Source organism: Anser cygnoides, chromosome 2, assembly GCF_040182565.1.
Source record: "Anser cygnoides isolate HZ-2024a breed goose chromosome 2, Taihu_goose_T2T_genome, whole genome shotgun sequence".
Classification (NCBI taxonomy): Eukaryota; Metazoa; Chordata; class Aves; order Anseriformes; family Anatidae; genus Anser; species Anser cygnoides.
The window spans coordinates 109,980,961-110,002,905 of record NC_089874.1 but is presented as its reverse complement, the minus strand read 5'-3'; the positions used below and the strand labels follow the sequence as shown (position 1 = coordinate 110,002,905).

Genomic DNA, 21,945 nt, shown 5'->3' with positions numbered 1-21,945 from the left:
AATATATTCTGTATAATACTAAGTATTTTAATAGACAATCCAGAATAAAAAACAAGCTCATCAGAATCTCTTCACATCTAAATCCATAATATGCTTTATCTACTATGTAAAAAGAAATGAGCACCAAATTAGATGTAGTTATCCAGGAGAATTGTCAGAGACATGTATAAATATGTAATTGCTTTTGAGTTTTAAAATATAGACTATGGGGAATTTTCCTTTTGGACATAGAGTACACGTTGTATACATAACTAATATTATCTCATTTTTCACTTGTATTCTGTCATCCCTGTATCTGAATCTGTTCTGTGATTTCTGGTTTTATCATCCATTTGACTGAGATTGTAAATAGGGGACAGGTGCTCTCTTTTAATTTTGTACGTATTTAGCTCTTAGGTCAGCGGACTATTGAATAATTATATATGCAAGGCCCACTAGTAATATAAGTGATTATTATTATTATCAATGTTAGATTAGGCACTACTGAAAGAACGTCTGTTTTGTTGCTCATTTAATGATATAACATTATTATTTTTAATTATTTAAAGTGTCATGTTTTTGTTAGTTGGATGTTGTTGAAAACTACATTCATATAGTATGTAAAGTGTTTGTTCCCTTTGAAAATATATTTTTTTCCTGCAAGGTTTTACCACTTGAGTTGCCTTGTTGCTATTTTTTTTTTAAATATAATTTATTTCTGTTTGTACACTAGTCCATTATCCTCTCTGGAAAACCAGTGTTGCATTTTAAACCAGTCAAGTGAGTCAACTGGATTTGGCGGTGTACGTGTGCGGAAGGCTTGAAAGGAATGATACAATTGATTCCTTGTATTTATCTCTATTATCCCCCTTCACTTTTGATAGATGCCTGTTCAGGATATGAGTAGGGGGTCAAGACTTTAATAAAATCAAGAAGTAACTGTTAAGTATATTAAAGGTTACAGTGGTGATTTTTAATATCCAATCTTGATAAATTATTACTGACATTCTAATGCAATATAAGTAGGGGTCTATAAGTTAAATAACAAAGGAACATTTTTAAGTAGGTAGCATTGAAGAAATATTACTTGTTTTTTATTCCTTCTTATTTGTCACACACCATTAAACGTCTTTTCCTCTAGGCTAAACCAGACATCTGCTACTTTGGCCTACTTAACAAAAAGAAATGAAACTTTTATTGGCATGACATCATTACATTTAAGCTTCTGTAGAAGTCAGAAAATACCAACTTGAGGGATCTAGGCTGCCAATTAATATCTAGGTAGACTACCTCCTCTTAGCAGAAAGAAGTGCTAATTTGATCATTGAGGTCTGTGCACCCCCGCGTGCATTCACCTGCACGCACCCATATGCCCCCAAAAGTTTATATCCCAAGTTTTGGCATCAGAGTGGCCAATGACCTTGGGAAGAAGGGAGAATAGCCAGTGAGCAAGAGCAAGGAGTTAATGATGTTGATATGTAGACACATTTTAGAACTAAGAATGTATTGACATCAGAGTAGGACTTTAAGTCTCCTGAAGCTATTGTTTTAAAACACTGGCAGATTAAAAAAGAATGTGCAGTTTACAGGCTATTGCCCTCAGTGTGATTGTCTCAGAACTTCAAATGTGAGACAGCTTGTTTGTTTTTTAAAACTAAAATTAAAACTTGATTTTTGGTACACAGTCATATTGGTAAGTAGAATTCTGAAGCTGCAGTCACAAAATATACAACGCACTACTGCATTCCACCTGTCAGCCTGGAGCTCCCACTTTTCCCTATTCATTACATACTGCAGTCTCAAAGGAGTCTGTAACATTTCCTTTGTAATGCTGGTGTCAAGTATTGCCAATGGGCAAGCTACACTTTCCTTTGTCTAGAATTTTGGAAGCACTAGATATTTAGTCCATACATAGCACTGCATTTCAAAAGGTAAGCATGGAAGAACTAATGACAAATTAATGACAATTAATGACAAATTTCTGCTAAGAAAAAGCAATTATCTGTTTCCTTTTTAAACTTCCTGTTTTTTACCGAGAACATTTTTTCAAGAGTACAATGTTGGATCAAGTTTCTTAGTAGTTCTCCCAGAGCAAAACACATCAGTAACTGAGAGCAATGTTTCAAAATGATAGTGCAATACTAATATTTGAATATTCCTTAGGAAAAGATTTCTTCTTTTTACAACAAAAATAAGAAATTTTAGTAATTTTTTGCAATTCCACATGTCACCGTGGTTTACTTTTCATATAGTCCTAAACTGGGAAGACTGTCCAGAGGCCTTCTGTTCCTTCCCTCTCCTGAAGTACGCTATATAGCATGGCAGCTCTGTTTCTATTGTTTGTGACAACTTTTTGTCTAGCTTTCTGGAAGATCTCAAGTGAATGAAATTTTGTAATTTTTTCAGCCCACCTATTCCAGCAATAAATGCTATTAGAAGTTTTCTTAGTTTCTAAGGTTTATCTTCTTTGCTGCAGTATAAATCTGTTATTTCTCAGCTGTTGACAGAGAGAAAAGGTTATTCTCTTCCTCCTTGTAACAGATTTTTACATATCGGAAGACTGTTACTGTATTAATTCTCGGTCTTCTTGTTTTGAGCAACTTTTTCATGTGGAAGGTCTTCTGTGATTTTTCTTGTTGCTCTTTCTAGACCTTCCTCCTGCCTAAAATTCAATCCACTGCAGTGCCTTAGACAGAACATTGCATTCTAGTAGAGTCCTAAGTGGTCGCTGCAGTGCTGCTCTTTTCACATATGATATTACTGCTAGGTCATGAAATCAAAGAATCATCACAAGGTTTTGTCTGGAAGGGATTTTTGGTGGTCATCCCAGTAATATCACCATCTCCAAGCAGACCTTAAAAGTCTGACACAGGTTGCTCAGGGCTTTTTTCCAATCATGTTTCAAATATTTCTAAAGCTGTAGATTACACAGCTTCTCTGGGCAAGCTCGAGAAGCTTGCAGCACTTGACCATTGTGAAGATTTTTTTTTTTAATAGTTTTATAGCAAACTGGAATTTCCAAGATGAGCATCACCTATCCTCCTCTTCGTTTCTTTCTACTCCCATATGGAGTAGATAGCAAGGGCATACATCCTGTCTCCCGTTCATCTCTCCATCCAGCGGGATCTCTAGATTTGAAGAGCTGCTACAAAGCCAACTAACTGGTCCCTGACCAGTCCTGATAGACGTGGTAGTTCCAGCCTCAGTGCAAGACTTTGCATCTTGCTTTGTTGGACTTGAGGTTGGGCAATTACATACCTAATTTTCCATATGACATGTTCTTAACAATTCTCATGTTGACTTCCACTAATTCGGTGGGGCTGAGGGGGAGTTCTGTGTTGTTCCTCATCTGATTATTCATCTTACATGTTGATAATTCTTCATATATCTTCCTTTAAAGGTCTTAGAAATATCCTTTAAAAAACAACAACATTATTTGTGCATTTTTGAGATCTTAGATATGTTTCCCAGAATAAATGCTAATATATTGGATACACCACCAGTCAATTTTCAAGTAGACAGGATGAGCAACAGGCCTAGAGCATTTGAAAATATCTAACTTATCTGAGTACCCTTCAGCATGCCTGTTCTTTCCCTACTGTAGGCTAAAAGCTTTACACCCTGGATTTGTATTTTTAATAACCGCTAGGTCAAAGTTGAATTTTTTTTTAATGGAGAATAATACAAAAACAGGGCATTACATACTTCAGTTGCCTTGATGTCCATACTGACTACTTTTTGTTTCATAGCAATTCTGCTTTCTCTTTGGTATTCTTTTTGCTACACTTTGCTTAGTTACACAGTTCTGCTGTGCCCTATTGATTGTATCTCTGTGTGTTTCTGGCAGGCATCTGTGCTTAGTGATTTGACCAACTTTCTCATATGCTTCCTTCTTGTGTGCAAGGTTTGAAAGTACAAGGAATTTTCCAGTTGTTTCTCACATTTTTTGATGGAGAAAATTAAGGTTCTGGCAAGAACTCAGATAACTCCTTAACCATCATTTGCTCCAAAGAAGATGAAATCTCCTTTTCAAGATTTACAGACCTGTGAGAATTGTATAGGTTATTAAAAGAATTAACAGTCCAGTCTCTGTAAACAGACTTCTGTTGCAGATTAGGACCTTGTTGCGTATGTATCTGTATTACTCTTTGGACTCTTGGGACATGTTTCATACGCACAGTCCAAGTGCAGTTTTTCTGCAAGTCCCCCACTGCCTCCCCCTACTTCTGTATTACAGTATTGATCCTCTGCAGCATTCAAAAGAAAAATGTCAGTCCGTCCAAGCATAAGCTACTGCACCGGCACAGCAGAATAGAACGGAGCATAATGTTTTTACAGGTTGCAAAATATGTATTACGGGTTGTAAATTGAAGGAGTAATGACCTGTCTCTCTGGTTTTATGGACAACTCTGTCAGTCATAACGAACACTGTGCGTTTTTCTTGGGCTGAAATGCGTATCAACATTAGCAGTGTAAATGGCTTGCATATAATCTGAAAAATGTATGCATTTTTGTTTCCTTAGGAACCTGTACAGTACTGTCTGAATTTTATGCAGCTTGCACACAGTCTACATGTTTCAGCACGGAGATCTCATCTAACTATTATCTGTTGTTGATCTCCAAAGAATTTTGAGTCTGTCCTTATTAAAGGGCTTCAGGATATTGTAGAGTTAGACGAAAATGAATAGCCAAGATTTAGCCTTTTTTTCTCATAGTTATTTGTCTTTTGTATTTGTGTGTCATAATATGTGATTAATGAATGAAATGTGTTTTTTTCTGTATATAATATGAAAAGTGCAGTGTGAATGTATGGGATTTGCATTCCTAGCTGTAGCATTGTAAGTGCATTATAAGTTCAACTGTAAGTTGAACAAGTTTGTTAGTTAAATAAATTGCATAAATTAATTTTATATTTACATTTTAAATATAAAATAATATTTTTTTCCTTTGAGTAAGTGAAATAACTTCTTTATTTAAGTAATAAGATGAAATAGAGGAATTACATGGTATAGGGAGGAGATGGAGAAAGCTTTTTGGGATGACATAATGAGAAATGTGTTCTTATACATAAATAGAGCCCTTGTAATGTTGGCATATACAAGGTATTGAGAGTTCAGATTCTTCTGGGATGTATGTTTCATGAAAATAAACTCACAAGTCATTATAAATTGCCATTTATAATTCTACTAGTTCATGTTTATAGATGACATGGTTCACACATCTAATATGTACATTCCCATGCATTTCTTTGTTGAGCTATAATTAACAAAAGGAGAGGTTGGGCCAAAGAAGTTAAGCTTCTGATCCTTAGTTTAGGCACTTACATGCCTTTTGAGTCAATTAAATCAGAACAGTGAAATTTATAGAAGTAAAGACTATCTGTTACTTCTGAAAATCTCCCACTTTGTTCTTCAGGTGTACAATTGGCTAATGGTGATGATCCATAACTGAAAGGAGAAGCAATTATTTATTTAAGCAGAGTAGAAAAACAAGAGTACTCTTGATCTCTTAGAGGTCTTGTTCATCCCAGAGGTGCACAGTGTGGTGGAAAGTGTCCTTGTGTGTCTAAAACTCAGAAGAGCTTTCAGTCATAAGCTGCCTGGCAAAGTGCTCTGCACTTTAGCAAGCTAATTCTGATCCTGCTTTTCAATAATCATAAGGTTATAGGCCCAAGTTTTCAACCTGCACATATAAAATAAGGCAGCTGCTGAAAAGATAAAACGTAAAAAATGTTGTAGTACCATTCAAGAGAGTGTTGTGAAACCTTTCCACAGTAGCTAACTAGCATCATGACCCTAAAGAGCAACAGCAAATAGGGCTGGGGATAGAACATGAAAATGGTGGCAAAAAAAAACAAAACACACACACACTCCAAGGAGAGAGAAAATATTGATCCATGCCAAGAACAGTAAAGGAATTGAGATGAAGAAGATAATTAGTACAAGTTTAGTGAATGGGGAGGGAATTAGGAGGTCTTGATTGTAGAGATACTGGTGTAGGGCAGATTAATATCATGGGGAGGTTAAATATAATAAAATAATGCATGGGAGACTGAAAACAGCATATATCAGGGTAAAGAGAAGAATATCAGAAGGTGATTTTGCTATTTCAGGGGAAATATAAGAAAAACGGAGGCCAGAGAGGTAGGATTCTGTTTATCTAGAATGACTTGGGCACATAGGCTTTCAGAAACTCAGGGACTGAAGTTGGGTTTTGGTAGTACCGCAGAGACAGAGAGAACTGGCCTTGGTGATCAGCTGAATGTACAGTGCCTTGAAAGGGGACGATGTGGGAGAGCTTTGGCTTCTTTCATGCCCTGCAATTTCAAGAGTTATGGTCTTTCCTTGTCAACTTCTGCCCATGTTATTACTTAGCTCTGAAGTCTGTGTCTTGCTGTTGTCTAATGTGATGATGAGTGTCTTGTTCTTTGACCTTAAACAGGTGCTTGTTCATTTTCATTTCTCCCCAATTATGTAGCAGTAATTATTTATTCATTGTTTTCTTTAAACTTTAATACATACATGAGAGTCTAGCTAACATTTTGCTTGACATATGTTAATGACTGCCTTACATCTTCATCTGCTTGAAGATAACTAATGAAACCTACTGGAAATTAAGGCAATAAATTTACAGTTAGGGATTTCAGTGTTGCTCTAATCAATATTTCGCTGGTAATGGTAACAGTTTATTCTTATGAAATACATTGGCTATAAGGTGGAGAATCAATGTCTGGAAATGAAAAACAGGTGTCAGGTTTGACAGGGACATTACTGTCATGATGTCTGGAGGGCAGTGGATTGTGTCAGCAAACGTAGCAGTAATTCTGTCAAATATGGTATGTGAGGAACTAATGAAAAAGTTAGAAATGCTGTTTCTTACTTGTAGTCTTGAGTCCTTCAATAATATATTAATCTATTCTTGTTTTTATCTCGCATCTCTTATCCCTCTCTATTCTTTCAAGCTGTAATTCATAATACAAAATAAATGTTCTCTACCTCAGTCTTTTCTGTGTCAGCTCCTGAGAGCTGATTTTGTTTCATTGTGGCATGAGGAGAGTGGTACGCTTTGTGCAACCAGCAGTTCAGAACCAGAGCTACGTGCCATGCAAACTCAAAGCGGATATTACAGTGTTTAATTTTTGTTTTTGTAAAAGAGGGACAGAGAAAGATAACATACAGAGGATAAATGTAAACACATTTTCTTTATCAGATCTATAGGCACTAATGGAAAAATGAGAAACTTCTTCTAAAAATATGATTTGTAATTAAAAAAAAAATAGTGTCATTAAACTAAGAAATAGGAAGCTCTTCTCCAATGTATGAGAAGGCATTTTAACACAAGAGAAGAGGCTGAATAGAATACATCTTTGCTATTAGTTGAACTTTCTAAGCTTAGGAAATACTTGAGATAATGCGATGAAAGCACACTGGCTCATGAAAAATACTCCTTTATAGTAACGCTAACATAGAAGTAATGGCATCATTTTGGAGAAGGGGCATCCTGAACTCCGAAGGGCTTTGCAGCTCTTCTGGAGAGTGCAGAGAGTTCAGGTCTGGCACCAGATAACAGTGGCTGTTCCAGATCAACCGCTCACATTATGCTGGGGGTTGCTCATCATCGGAGCTATCCTGCCATCACCCGTCGAGTCTCCCTTCTCTCTCCTCTGGTGATAATGGGAGGTACCCCCGCCGCTCCATCACTGCCAGCTCCCGGTGCCACCAAATGCATCAGCAGCTGCTGCAGCTCTCACCTACAAATTGTGAGAAATATCAGCAGTGTGATACCATGCTGCTTCTCAATGAACAGTGTTGGAAGATGTCGGTCACATGCTCCCAGCTGACAAATGGCATGTCTGTACACTTGCAGTGCTTTGCAGCAGGCATGCTTGACCTTTAATTCTAATTACATGTTTATAGTGACTAAGCCACAAAGTCTGGATATTTTAGCACAATGCTACTTGCAAAAGCAAAGCAAGACATGGCATATGTGCAGATCTGCTCTCTCCCTGAAACTCCACGTTTCACTTGAGAAATAGAGCTGGCTTGGATATGCCTGTCTTTTAAATGAACCCGAAACTATTGCCTGCTGTCTTCATCAAAGCTGCTAATAAATGAGGAACTTTTGCTAAAGATGTCTACAGACCTCCAGTTAGGCACCCAGTTCACCTTACTCCAGAATAGTACCTTAGGCATCTGAAAACAAAGCCACAGGGCTTTTAAGCAATTCTCACTTTATACATTTAGGTATCATTACCTAGTCAGTAGGCTGCTGATGAAAACTTTACAGTGAATTGAAAAGGGGGAAATATATTTCCATCCCTTCTAGAAAAAGTAATCAGTGTGTTCCAGAAACAGTTATCTTCCTGGTGTATCTATATGCCTGCAAAGCAAAGGTTGCACATATGGAATGAATTCTGCATCCAATTTGTGTGTCTTTATGGCATTAACTTCAAGTGGAGTTGAGTGGTAATGCCTTTTCAATGCTACATTTACAGTCTTAGACTCCCTGGGGAACCTTGACATCCATCATGAAATCTCAGTCTTCAGCATTCTTTGTTCATTACTGTTTTGTTTTCCAATAGGATGATCTATAAACTTAATGCCTTGTCTTCTATCACATGTGGGAGCCACGTGATTCACATAGATTATATCTGCTGCCCGGTGGATAAATGTGGATCTGATGTTTCGTCTCAGAGCTGAACCAGTGTGCTCCTCTTTGGTAAAGGACGTTGCCAGCCTTCTATTTGCAGGAAAATGACCGGCAAAAACTGGCTTGTTCATAGGAGTGGAATTGCTCTAGGAAAATGGCATGACAGATTGCAAGACTAAATATGTCATCGGTCTGGTGGCACAGCCTCATTGCTTGACTGTCACAACTATCCAGTCCTCTTACTGTCTTTGCTGTGCCGTTTCCTGAAGAACATCAGAGCATCACATGGGAGCACATAAAAGACAGGAATAATGTTAGCGCCAAACCTACTACAAGTCAATCTGCTGGAAGTCACAAACTTTCAGGGCTGTGTTGCCAAAGAAGCAAGGATAGCACAGCCTGGGAGGACTGGAGATGTTTTCCCAGGCAGAGATGCCTTCAGATTGAGTTTACAGACTAAATCAACTGCCAACGTTATTTCTTAAAGACAGAGAAGGTAGATACATGGAGGCTTCGCGCTGCTTCTAGGGACAGGGAGTGTAGTAAACTCTTCCATTTGATAGGGAACACGTTTATAACTTTTGTTAATAAAATAAACAAATGTTGCGTTGTAGCATAGACAATTCGTTGCCAAAGGCATTAAAAGAATGGATAGAAACAAAGCTCTGTGCTCAGGTCTTTGGATGTGACATATTAAATGCTCATGCGTTATTCTGAAGGAATGCATTTCTCAGATATAATTCAGACTAGTTCTTCTGTATCACAAAACATACCTAGCTAAGTTTTAAGGTAGAAACAATTCTTGGTGTACTTAGAGGATTTAACAAAACGTACAAACCTACAGGACAAGTCATAGAAACTTTTCACCTTGTGAGAGCTAAGTGATCATCAAATATTCAATGGAATTGGATGCTGACAGTGTTTTATCATGCTGGAAATTGGTATGAAAGATTAAAGAACCATAATGTAGAGTAACGGAAATCCATTAGGTGAAAATATGAGCTTAACGAAAAAGAGAACTGAACTGAAAAATATTCCAAATGTGCTGCTTTTTTGAAGATACTGGGGCCTCGGGGCTGCTGTAGGTACAAGGGCCTCGAGTCCTTCGTCGTCTTACGTTAGGACTTGTTGGTGAACAGGTTGCAAGCAGCTTGCAGGAACCCAAGGCAATATGCTTGGCTTAGCTTTGTAGCATTGTAATTTGTCTTCTGTTGAAAGGATAGATTTATTCTTTCACGCTCACATGGCTGAATTCTGCCCCTGGATGTGTGCATTAGGTATCCAGTTGCCTGAATCAAAAGGACAGAGTGTGTTTTACTGTAGGCAACATCTTACTATACAAGATTGGGATGTCAGCCTGTAAGTCACAAGGTGAGCCATTTGCCATCTGATGAAGATGTTTGTTTTTTGGATGCAAGTGAAAGAAACACATTTTAGAAGGTAGAGTGAGTTGCAAAAGGAGTGAAAACCTTATGAAGTACCAGTTTTATTTTGCCATATGCCTCAAACCATAAATATCTGATTTATATGAAGGTCTTCTGCTCTTCTTCAACCTCAGATATTATACTATAAAAGTTAAGTTTTCTATTTCCACAGCAGTGCTGAAAATTATTTTATTTGCAGAAACAAACTCTCACTGAAAAGCCACGACTATGCTCAGCCAAACAAGCATATGGATTGTGCTACCCATATACTTTTCAGATCAGAACAATAGCTAAGTGAAGTTGCTAGATTTTTTTTTTTTTACAAGTCCTTCTGTAAAGAAAATATATTTTTTTTCTCCTTTGGAATCTGTCTGACAGCATCCGTTCCTTAAACTTCAGCCTTTTCTTTGCTACTGTTTAAACTCTGCTCAACAGCAAAGATGCTCACCTGTTAGTGCTCAGTGTGGCATAAGATGGTGTTTCCTCCCCAGAGGCTGGGAATGTCTTCCTGCCATTACAGCTACTCTAAGTAATTGTGCCTAGACCACCAAGCTGGCTTTGATTTGCAGTCTGCAGTGACTTAGGACAGTTCTGTAAATCAGCTGTCATATGAGTAGCACATTTTTTTTCACCATTGCTTATCAATAAAGAGAACTTGATAGGAGTCAAGATCCTGAATCCTGTAGTTTGTGAAACTGCTTTCAATAAAAGCAGAGTTTTGCTGTGCTAACCTTCATCCTGATTGCATTCCTTCTTTTCTTTCCTTCAGTTTGCATTTTCATACAGCCTGTGTTTTTTCTTTACTGTCTTTCCAGAGCTCATATAAGGATCCAGTTCTGTTCCAACCAAACAGCAAATTGTTTTGTAGCTGTTTTGACCATTTTCAAGAAACTAGACAAACACCTTAATTTCTTAATATATAGCTTTTCTATATTACTTAACAGTAGAGTTCAAGATAAAAAATGAATATACTGACATTTCCTCATTTAATTTTTGGTTGTGTAGATATGTTTTAAAGTGAAATGCAATCATTAATGTTGCCATATAGACTGCCAGACTTAAACGCATATAAAAACATATTTACATGAGAGAGATATCTGCAGATCACAGACACATTTGTGTACTAGTAAGACAAAAAGCTATGCCTACCTCTAAATTTAATACCGATGTCATATAGACGAGATAACAATGGGAGCACTAAGACCCACACTGTTTGTGCACTGTTATAGCTTTATTGAGAAACAATGAAATCCTTTAATTTTTGCAATTAAAAAAAAAAGAAAGAAAATGAATTTATGTTTTCAGTGATGTCTGTGATACTGTCTGGCATTTTTCTGACTGATAATTAAGTTTTAATAATGGCATTTTTGTTTGTATGGTGTTCTTAATAGTTATTACTGTGTCTTATGGAGGGAGTTCTGCGTTAATCTGTTTTGGCTGATTGCCTTCAGAATATTTCAGATGCTTTCCTTCATTCTTCTTCACTAAAGGAAATGGAGAAAGCTCAAAACAGTTTTTAGGAATTTTCTTCCAGGACATTTCCGACAGAGCCCCAGGCAAGAATAAAGTAATTTTGTGTTTATGTAAGACAGCCTTCATGCACCTAATCCCGTTGTTTCCCTGCTATTGCTGTACTCATTTTGGTGGCCATGTGCCTTCGTCTTGACTTAAGAAATAGCTTTACATTAAGATCAAAATAACTATTTCTACTTTTAAAATTTGAAATTAGTTGCAAATTCTGCTGAAGCAAATGGGTACACATACTGTAGTTTTAAAGAGCTTTCTTGTTGTACTTAGAGTAATATCGTGATAATTTCAACAACACACAGTCGTGTATGTAATCCTGTCCTTTGCTGAATGTACTTTAAGGAATAATGTGTCCATATCAGTAATTAGGCTTTACTTTTATGCAGCGATTCTAGCAACATCATAAACAACAGGTTTGAATCTAGAGTAATTTTTTCATGACATTGGAAACAGTAGATGGAATTACTGCCTTATTTTATGTGAATTCCTGGGGAGTACTTTTATATATGGATCATGATTAATGCTTGTGAAGCTGCCAGAAGCCTCCCAAGGATTTGTTCTGCGATTTGTAATTAACTTCTTGTATGTATTTTTACACTCATTATTGAAAATTTATCTACAGAAAATTTGGGTAAGTGATTTGGAATAAACTGGTAAAATAGGTGCCATAATTACACTTTAGACTACCCTCTGTAGAAGACAGAAACTCCATAATCATAGTTCCATCTTTTAAGCTTTTTTTTTTTTTGTCTTTTTAAAGCCCTCTTACAAATACATAATGTGGCTTTGCACGGCACACATAAACACTACCTGTTTTGGTCTTTCACCTACAGCATTGACATACAGTGCTTCCCGCTAGTGACAGGTGACATTTTGAGCCAAATCCTAATTCAAATAAACAGCCTTTATCTTTATTCAGCTGTTTCTTCATATGTCTTGAATCTGCTAAATTAAACTATCAACTACTGCCGAGAATTGGCTTTCTGATGGGATGTGGCACTTCTGGTTCTTATCACAGACTCCAGTTCACTTGAAGCTTTCGCTAAGAATGAGTGATGAGAAGTTTCTAACTAAGAAGTTTCACTAAGGATGAGAAGTTTCCTGCATATGACAGGAGGTTAACCTTATATGCCTCAACCTCCTGTTTTTAGCAACAGTATCACATTTTGACTTGTCTTGGTGACATTTTCATATCTGATGGGAAATTTGGGAGTTCTTGAGACTTGTCTGTCTTACCTCTTTCGCCTACAGTACCATTTCTCCCAAATTCTTGTTTTGTTAAGACAAAACTTGCCTTTCATAGCCTCCTTTCACTAATGGGCTTCAGAATGGGCTGGGAACTGTTAAAAACCCACTGCTGTAGGCAGAACACCACTACAGGCATCCTTTAGCATCTTAGGAATCTGTGGGGAAATGCTGTGCTACAACATGCTGGAGAGGGTAAGGGATATTTGTCTTCTTAACCAGATTTTCTCCATTGATAGTTTTCTGGCTAGCTTGTTATATTATTGAAGAATGGTATCTCTTTTGTTATTCTCGCAAGCTGGTGTTAGAAGAAGCCTCAGATCAGTAGAGTTAAATCAAGAATGCATTTATACCATGCTAAACATTATTATATAAATTACCACGTGAGCAGCTCCATACTGTAACCTACTAAGTTTTTTCTCCACTCCTGAGCAATGACTGTGTGCATCATGAGGGACCAGTCCCTCCAACCCCTATTCACCTGTATTCTTAATTGTGGTATTCAACGCAGTGCTCATTGAAAGGGCTGTGGTGGAACTAAATGCTTCAAAGGTATCTGAGCACCTTCTGCTTTAACTCTTAAAGGACCTGGTTTTTTTATGGTGTGTTTGTTTGTTTATTTGTTTTTCTTCCCCAGTTACAAACTGTTCCTCTAGTAGAACGCTTGCAAATACGAATTAAGGTAATGAAATCAATACCAGGAACAGGAGAATCCTGGTCAAAATGTTCTGTCAGAGATCTAACAGTGATGTGCTTAAATGCTCCTTGAAGTTCTGTTCATGCAACCTCCCTGTCTAATTCTTAATTGAAATCATAATTCTGTGGCATATTCAACTAGCTCTTTAGCAGGAATAAAAAATGTGTGTCTTTAATAATTTTGCAGGCTTACAGAAATGTAGTTATCAGAAAAAAGATGTTCCTTCTTGGATACTTCCTCTTTATACTTCTTGAGTAGTCTTTTCTATTTTTTTTAAATAATATTGTTTTAATTACCATGGTTACATGCTGCTATTGCTGATACAACAATTTAAAATGATTGCTTTCTGCTTCAATACTTAATATGCTGTGAATTCATCAAAAATTAAACAAAAAGTCTTGTATAGTGTGAAATTTCTTGTCTATTTCAGTCTGCTATTTACAGAGGCCTTGATTCTTTATTCTTCATTCAGGGAACACTCACTTTTAGCTGGATCAGACCTAAATATTCAAAATATGAAACCCATCTGTGGTGGGTTAACCTTGGCCAGCTGACAGATGCCTATCTAGTCACTCTTTTGCTCCCCCTCCTCAACAGGGTAGGGGGAGAAAATAAGGTGGGCAAGCTCATGAGTCAAAATAAAGACAGGGAGATAATTTACCAATTGCCATCATGGGCAAAACAGACTCAGCTTGGGGAAAATCGATTTAATTTATTGCCAACTGAAATAGATTTGGGTAGTGCAAAACAAAGGCAAATTAAAACAACACCTTCCCTTACCCTCTCTCCCTCAGTCTCAGGGTCAGTCCACTCCAGCTCCTTTGCTCACCCGTGCCCCTGATGTGGGGTTGTGGTCAGTCTGTAACAGTTCTCTGCTGCTCCTTCCTCCTCACACTCTTCCTCTGCTTCAGTGTGGTATCATGCATGGGCTGCAGTCCTTCGAGGAATACCCACCTGCTTCAGCAAGGGGTCCTTCACTGACTGCAGTACATATCTATTCTTCCATGGCCCTCTCAGTGGGCTGCAGTGTGGATATCTGCTCCGGCACGGTCCTCTCTGTGGGATCAAAAAATCATAGAATGGCTGGGTTTGGAAGGGACCTTAAATATCATCTAGTTGCAACCCCCTGCCATGGGCACAGACCGCAGGGAAGTACCTGCTCCACCATGGCGTCCTCCAGGGGCTGCAGGGGAATCCCTGCTCTGGTGCCTGGAGCACCTCTTCCCCTCCTTCTCTCACCTGGGTGTATGCAGGGCCGTTTCTCGCCCCTTCGTGTTTAGGAGGCTGTTTCTCACACGTTTTTCTCTCACTCCTCATGGCTGTGCAGCGCCTGAGGCACCACCATCTTGGCTTTTGGGCCCAGCCGGGTCCAGCATGAGGCAGCCCTGGCCTTGCCTCACACAGGAGCCCTGCAAGCCCGCTGCCAACGCCTGGGCTCCTACAGCCAAAACAGCATTGTATCTACCCTGTTTGTCTTGAATTAAGCACTTAATTGCGAATTAAGTTTGTGTACATTCCTGAAGTCGTGCGTTAGTGAAGCTAACTGAACCAACAGTGCCCATTGATGTTTAGCTTCAACACAGTTGTATGAATTGGATGAACTAGATGATCTTAGAGGTCTTTTTCCGACCTGAATGATTCAATGATTATATGAATCGCTGAGCATCCTCAGCAACGGAATAGCTAGAGACGCCCTGATTTTCACATTCCTTTCCTTTTAACTTTCAGAACATGCTGAAATAATAGTAATACCTTCTTCTGATGTACCGTCTCTAAGCCATAAATAGCCAAGCGCTTTACAAACAGAGGATTTAGTTATTCTAATTTGAGGTGTTGAGTGGGATTTTTACAATCTTCCAGTGGCAAGTGCCTGGGCCAGAAACTGAGCCACGGTTTCAAAATCTGCAGTGTGCTGTTCTCCCCACTAAGCTGTATCACCTGTGTGAATAATACCTATTCACATAGACTTTAGCTAATGGGCTGGATGGGGCAGGTGAGCAAATGAGCTTCTTTTCATTTCATGTCTCTACTATATTGTCTTTCTGTCATTTTTCTTTCCAATTTCTCTCTATGTTTGACCTTTGAGATCCAGCCAGGATAACCTTACAGGAATGTGTGCACCATCTAGTACAGCAACAGCAATTAATGTTTATAACATCATACTAATAGCTATGTTCTGGTTTTTCAGGTCACCTACTAGAAATGGAATTCTGAGTATCCTGATCTCATTTACAAGTCAATGAAATTATTTGTTCCTACGAATACAACTTATTTTAAAATGCGGTTCTGCTACTGGCAGACTTGCACAAGCATAAAGCAGCAGCTTGGTTGTCGAGAAACTTCTAGCTTAAGTTGGTTATACATCATATGAATATTTCTAGATTTTGTGTGCATATGAATACTAAATCCAGCAAACCATTTTTATGTGCATGTAAATTACTGACAAAAAATATGCATCATCATTATTCAAGATTCTCAACTACTAAGCTATTTTGCAAATGCAAAAGCAGTAGCTTTTCTATTGTTGTCATCTCTTATGGTTGAATTCTGAGTTACAAATTTGCTATCATGCAAATGCTAATTTTGATACTTAAAATATCTGTAGAGTTTCTATCTTTCTGAATATTTCCTATATGCTAAAATTAAACTATTTTAAAACTTTAATTTGTAAATGAGGACAACCCTGTGGATATTCTGTGACAGAAAACTCTGGCAGCTGTTGATTTTGAGATCTTGCAAGCTCTCGTTGTGTTTTACTATTCAGGGTTTTCTTGCTTCATTTTTAATCCCCAAATTTGTTGAGTGAAAAGCACCCTTAAAGATGAATACCTGAGCACCTCACAAATGCCATGTAAATTATTTTCCTGAATTTTTTACTTTCAAGGCTCATGATAGTGACATGGGAAAACCTGTAATCAGAAATTTCTGTGCTTGGAAGGAAAATGTACGATTTATAACAGATGTCAGCAATTTATAAATTCAAATTAGAGTAAAGTATAAATAGTGACTGTATAACACTTACTTTTTTATTACCTCATGTATGACCTTTTTCAGAGTAGCAATTATTTTCCATTAGTTCAGTTCAATTGGAAAAAACAATGCTTAATGGACTTTGAATCCTGGGTCACTGGTGATAGTATTAGACAGTTTTCAGATTTATGTAATTACTGTCATATGCAGCTCCATAATTTGCCACTCCAGCTTATATCTTGTAGACTTTTGCCAATCACCTCTTCTGTATTTTCCTTGAGCTGTGTGTTAAAATTGTGATCTGGGGCTCCTGGGTGGCCTACGGAGCTGGTGTATGTCTTGACAGTAAAGCAAGCACCCATCTTTGACCCATGAAATGGGCCCAGTCCTGGCCCCTCTCCCTCATTTAAGATCACAGGTACTTCAACGACCTCTCATAACCTCCACTTTCCTGAATATTTGATAGCTGCTCTGTGGTCTTCCACGTCAGTTACGGTTCTGGCATAAATGCAGTCACTCTTTAATCCATTTGACAGGACCGAATTTAGAAGAGGGAAAGGAAGCAGAAGGACATAGCCAAATGCAAAGTGACCTGTAGCGATTAAAGCGGGGAAGGCTGCAGGCAATGTAGGGAAATGTAGTCCTGATAAATGTTTAATCTTTATGACTAGAGAAAGCAAATCAACAACGCGGTCACAAGACTGTGTGGAAATAAAGCATGGCTTAACTAACCAATAATACATACCATGCAAAAGCAAGTTTATCTTTTCTCCTTGATACTATGCTGGTAGTACTGTATCTCTGTATCTGGGGCTGATATCTAAGTCCCCGGTATATGCATTTCTGTGAGAATCTTAGGACTCTGTTAAACCTTACAAGGAAAAAGAGGATTAATTTGAAGCAGTTCACCTACACCCTTTTCCCGGCTTTTCTCCTTGCTCCTCCAGTGGAAGTCTCTTTCCTTGCTGCAAATGTGTCAGAGGCAAATATGGGCTCATTTCCTCTGTATTTCATAGTAAACAGCATAAATACACTTCATCAGCAAGCATGTTTGCTTGTTTGCTTTTTACAGGGGTTGGTATAACAGAGAAATAGGACTTGCACTGATGGTGAATAATGTCCTCAACCATCTCAGGAAGATTCAAAGAAATCTGCCAGAAGGGTATTAGAGAGGGAGCAATTCGGGGGAGTCCTTCAAATAGTTTTATAGATAGTGTGATATAGCAGGTAAAAAAAAGGATGAATGTTTGACCCAACAAAGTCAAAAATAGTCAACAACAGTCAACACTTACTGTAGGTACTCTTCAAATACTTTAATATATAAAGGCAATATGCATAGTTATTGAAAAAGAAAGATAATGAATTGGAAATTCTTTTCATACTAAGTGGCCTGATACATAAGGAAAACAAAAATGATCATACCTATATCATTGATGTCAGCTCTTACATCATTCTGAATTAAAACATCCCAAACTTGATGAATTATCCTCATAACACAGAAATTTGTACTTTGCTTCTTTTAAGAAAGTCTGAGTAAGGTACTGTTCTCATATGAGCTATCTTGAGAAAGGAAGAACAGTTCAACTTACTAATTATTGGTAGTGTGCAAAGACAAAGATGGCATTTAGATTGGTGAGGGAAAAGCACCTTCCTTTACTCAGTAACTACTGACTCCTCAGGCTTGTGGGAAGCTCCTGAAAAAGTCCTGAGAATGGGCTTAACCTGAAGAACATTAAATGTTGTATCCAGACTGACGCAGAATTACGTGTGAGGTTCTTTTGAGAAAAGGGTCTTGTCACAAACTTAGCAGGTGATCTTCTTGCATTTACAGTACTTACCTCTCATTTGATATTGTACCTATGCATTAATAGTAGCCAGCACCTTATTGTGTAGTAGGAAGACAGAATATCCTGTTCCCTTTCGACATGTATATAAGTTCAAACTTTATTTTACCAGTTGATACAAAGAATTTCATTCGTTTATCAGGTTTATGCATTTGAGAGTTATTTGTCAAAACTGATCTTGCTCTACATCACTTGGTTAAGGTTGATTGCACATGCCAGATTAGAAAGAATGGTAAATATTCTTTATAGACGAGTAACATTGATTGGTGGCATTTTCTCTTTTACATAGATTTATATGACTGTGGAATCCTGTCATCTGGGTTCAATAGAGGCTTGTCCTAAATCCCCAATTTAGCTACCACCACTGTACGTAATGGCTCTGAATTAACGTGATTTGTCAGTAGCAATAGGCCACAGTGATAACCAGAACACACTGCTACATCTTATTCTGACTGATCTATGAAACAGCATTGCCCATTTATTCTTTTGCACAACATAATCGAGCAGTCTCTGGGATTCTACTTTCACGGCAGGTATTGAGCAGCTAAAACCTTCACTAATTTACACAACGGTTTATCTTTTCTCCGCCCGACTTCTGGGGCAACTCAAGAAGCTGTACCATAAAATGTAATGAGTTCAAACATCCTAATGTCTGGCACAACTGAGCAAACAGGGCATGCTTTACCATTACTATTAGTCGCAATCACAAGCTGATTAGGGCACTCACTGTACAAAACCACATGTGTTAGTGTACAAAGAGAACAGTTTGCCCTACTACAATGATATCGATCTATTCTAGGCATATCCAGGAAAACAGGCTAGAAGAAAGATTTTTCCCACACACCAGAACTTCCATGTTCATGCTATCCTCCTAGGTTCCCTTTTTTGACCGGAGTGGAGGAATGCATGTTATGTTAATGCCATTTCCCTTTTCTATGGCGTGTTTGTTCATTGTGCGTGGCCAAATTATGTCTGTTGTTCTCATGAATATGCTTAATGATGCATAAATGTCTTCCTTAATTATGAGCCAGCCACCTGCACCGTCTCTTCGTGTATCTGAAAGTTTCTTTATTGACCCTTCATCACCAGATGGTTTCACATTCAGAGAAGACAACACTGTTGCTTGGTAACTGCGTGAAGGAGGTATGTCAGGTGGCCACAGGAGCAGCTCCTCAGACCTTCAACTTCCTCTGTGTTGCCTGTGGCTTCTCAAATGCGTGCAGCATCTGGGCTGTAGGCTGTATAAATTGGTCTAGAAGTCTTCTACCTATGCCCTCTTCTGAAGGGTGCCACAGATGTGGAGGTGTGTGTCTGGCCAAATGGTGAGAATATGGACCCGCGTATCAGATCAGGTAATAATGATGTCTTCTTCGTCAACGTAAGATGGACATGTGATAGTTAGGGTCAACAATGACAATGTAAAACAGCCATGTGATCAAATCAGAAAAAGAGTAAAAAGCCTGTGATAGATAATCTATCAAAAGGGACAATTTATGCAACATGGGTCATTTGCCTTTAATACTCCTCAAAGATTATTTTGATCTAGGTGTCTACCAAAGGTGTATCTACCACAGGTAGTATCTACCAGAGAGGCTCTTCCTTTGCCATCTTACCGTAGTCATTCTTCTTAATTTGTTCAGAGAGGTATTTATCAGCTTTTCGTTTCTTGTTGATTTACATACTCACGGTGGTTCCTGGGGTGAGGTTGGGATAAATTGTCATTGCCATATGTGTGAAGTGAAAAGTATATGTCTACACTCCTTTATTTTTCATTTCTCAGTTAGATGTATGCTTTCTTCATGCAAAAGAAAGAAAACCTTAAGAACACATGCTTGTCTGTCTTTCGAACTCTCTAGAATTAGCTTGTCATGAAATGTAAAACTAATGTGTAGTTGTAAAAACCGCTGCCAGCTTTTTCCTCACTACTGGCTGATGGCTAAGTAGATTTAGAAATGAAAGGGGTTATTATAAAGTGATTACTGAATAGCTAGGTATGTCATTTTAAACAAGCAACTAAAATCTCTGTTGCAGATTCAGAATGTAATCTTGTTTGTATCATTCATAGGTAAAATCTGATTTTGATTGTGAAGGAGTAATCATATAATGTAGGTAATTTGACAAAAATATATCGAATGATGTTTTTCTTTCATTCCTTATTTAAATATATTAGAATTTAAATGAGTCACTACCTAGAGTATACCTATAAAACGACAACAACATAAAGAAATACAAGGTTCAATTTTCTTTGGTTCAGATTTAAATTTTACTATGCAGATAGAAGTTTGTATCAGCTCTCTCATGTATAGAAACTGATACTTAAAAAAATACTAATAACTTTAAAAGTGTGTTATTGATGATTAGGCAGATATTTTGCAACTGTGAATTTCAGTCTCAAGACTTATGCCTCAAGGGATATATATAGCCATGAACTGGAGAATAAGAGCTGAAAATGTTAAGGAAACATTCTCACGCAGAATTACAGCACTCATCTGTGTTTCTGTATCCAGCTCTTGTGATAATATATCACTAAAAGCTTAAATCCAATGCCTCATCTGGTTTTAAGCAACAGCTATATTGATTTTTTGTAAATGGTGAGCTGATGTCTTGGGTGCTTATCAGAATGTGCTTTCAATGAATCTTCCGAAATTAGCTAAACGTCTTGGTTCTGTGCCAGGAATTTGTATATTTTTAGCTTGTTTCAGCTAGAAATATCACAAAAAGAATTCTTCTGGTGATAAGCTGATATTAGTACTTCTGATCCTTCCTGAAAAATGGAGACCTCTACTGTATCTCACATTTTAATTTGAGGAGAAATGGGTGAGAATTCAACTTGGCTCATTTTAAGAATTCTGCCTGCTCATTTTACTGCTGTCAGCTAAGAGTATGCATTTTAGCATTTTCTGAGCTCCCGCATTTTGGAACTAACGAGTTCTGGCCACAAAGCACAGAAAAATTGGTTGAGTAGTACTGTGTTTTAGTGGGTTAGAAATGAGACTGAGAATTAGGATTCCATTGCTTTTGTTGGCACTTCGTAACCTCCAGCAGACAATTCATTTACTTCGAGCTTCAGTTTATTTGTATCTAAAGTAAGAGAAATACTATTGCAATGTCATACAAATGTGTAAGGTTTAACTACACAATAGTTCTGAAGGATATGATAAAAAATACATATGTTAGTGGAAGCAGGTTCTCGCATCTTGCTTCATCCACACTGAAGAACTCCTGTGCTGGTGTTCAGTTCCTGCATTCATATTGACAACAGCATAGTTTGGGAGATGCTAGCTTTTCTGTTTTGCCCAGTAGACTACTGGCATGTCTGGCAAGAGAAAGAAGGCTGAGCATGGGCACATGCCATGTGGGACCATCAGTTCCCAGGTGCTAGGAATTGGTTTACACATGAGACTGAAAGCTCTCTGAGATGAGTTTGTCCTGAGATGTGTTTTTTATTAGTTAAGTCTTGTCCTGTTGGCACTTCCTCACCATTGTGACACTGGATGCTGATCACGATCATAAAAGTGCTGGGGAAAATGTATGCAGGAAGCTTATTCCTGCCCCTCAGAGATATTAAGTCTGGAATAACTTGGAAGGGTGCAGAATGGATCCCCACAGG

The 21,945-nt window shown here is 37.9% G+C and overlaps 1 protein-coding gene and 1 long non-coding RNA gene across 14 annotated transcripts in view; one reads left to right on the top strand and one right to left on the bottom strand.

Moving 5' to 3' along the window:
- PTPRM (protein tyrosine phosphatase receptor type M) overlaps positions 1-21,945 on the top strand; it is a 490,453-nt gene that overhangs the window by 234,322 nt on the left and 234,186 nt on the right. The window lies entirely within an intron of this gene.
- On the bottom strand, positions 7,464-15,025 carry LOC106034944 (uncharacterized). Its single transcript, XR_001206437.3, has 3 exons — positions 14,761-15,025; positions 14,302-14,577; positions 7,464-7,729 (listed from the first exon to the last, which is right to left on the bottom strand). It is a non-coding gene; the product is annotated as an uncharacterized lncRNA (long non-coding RNA).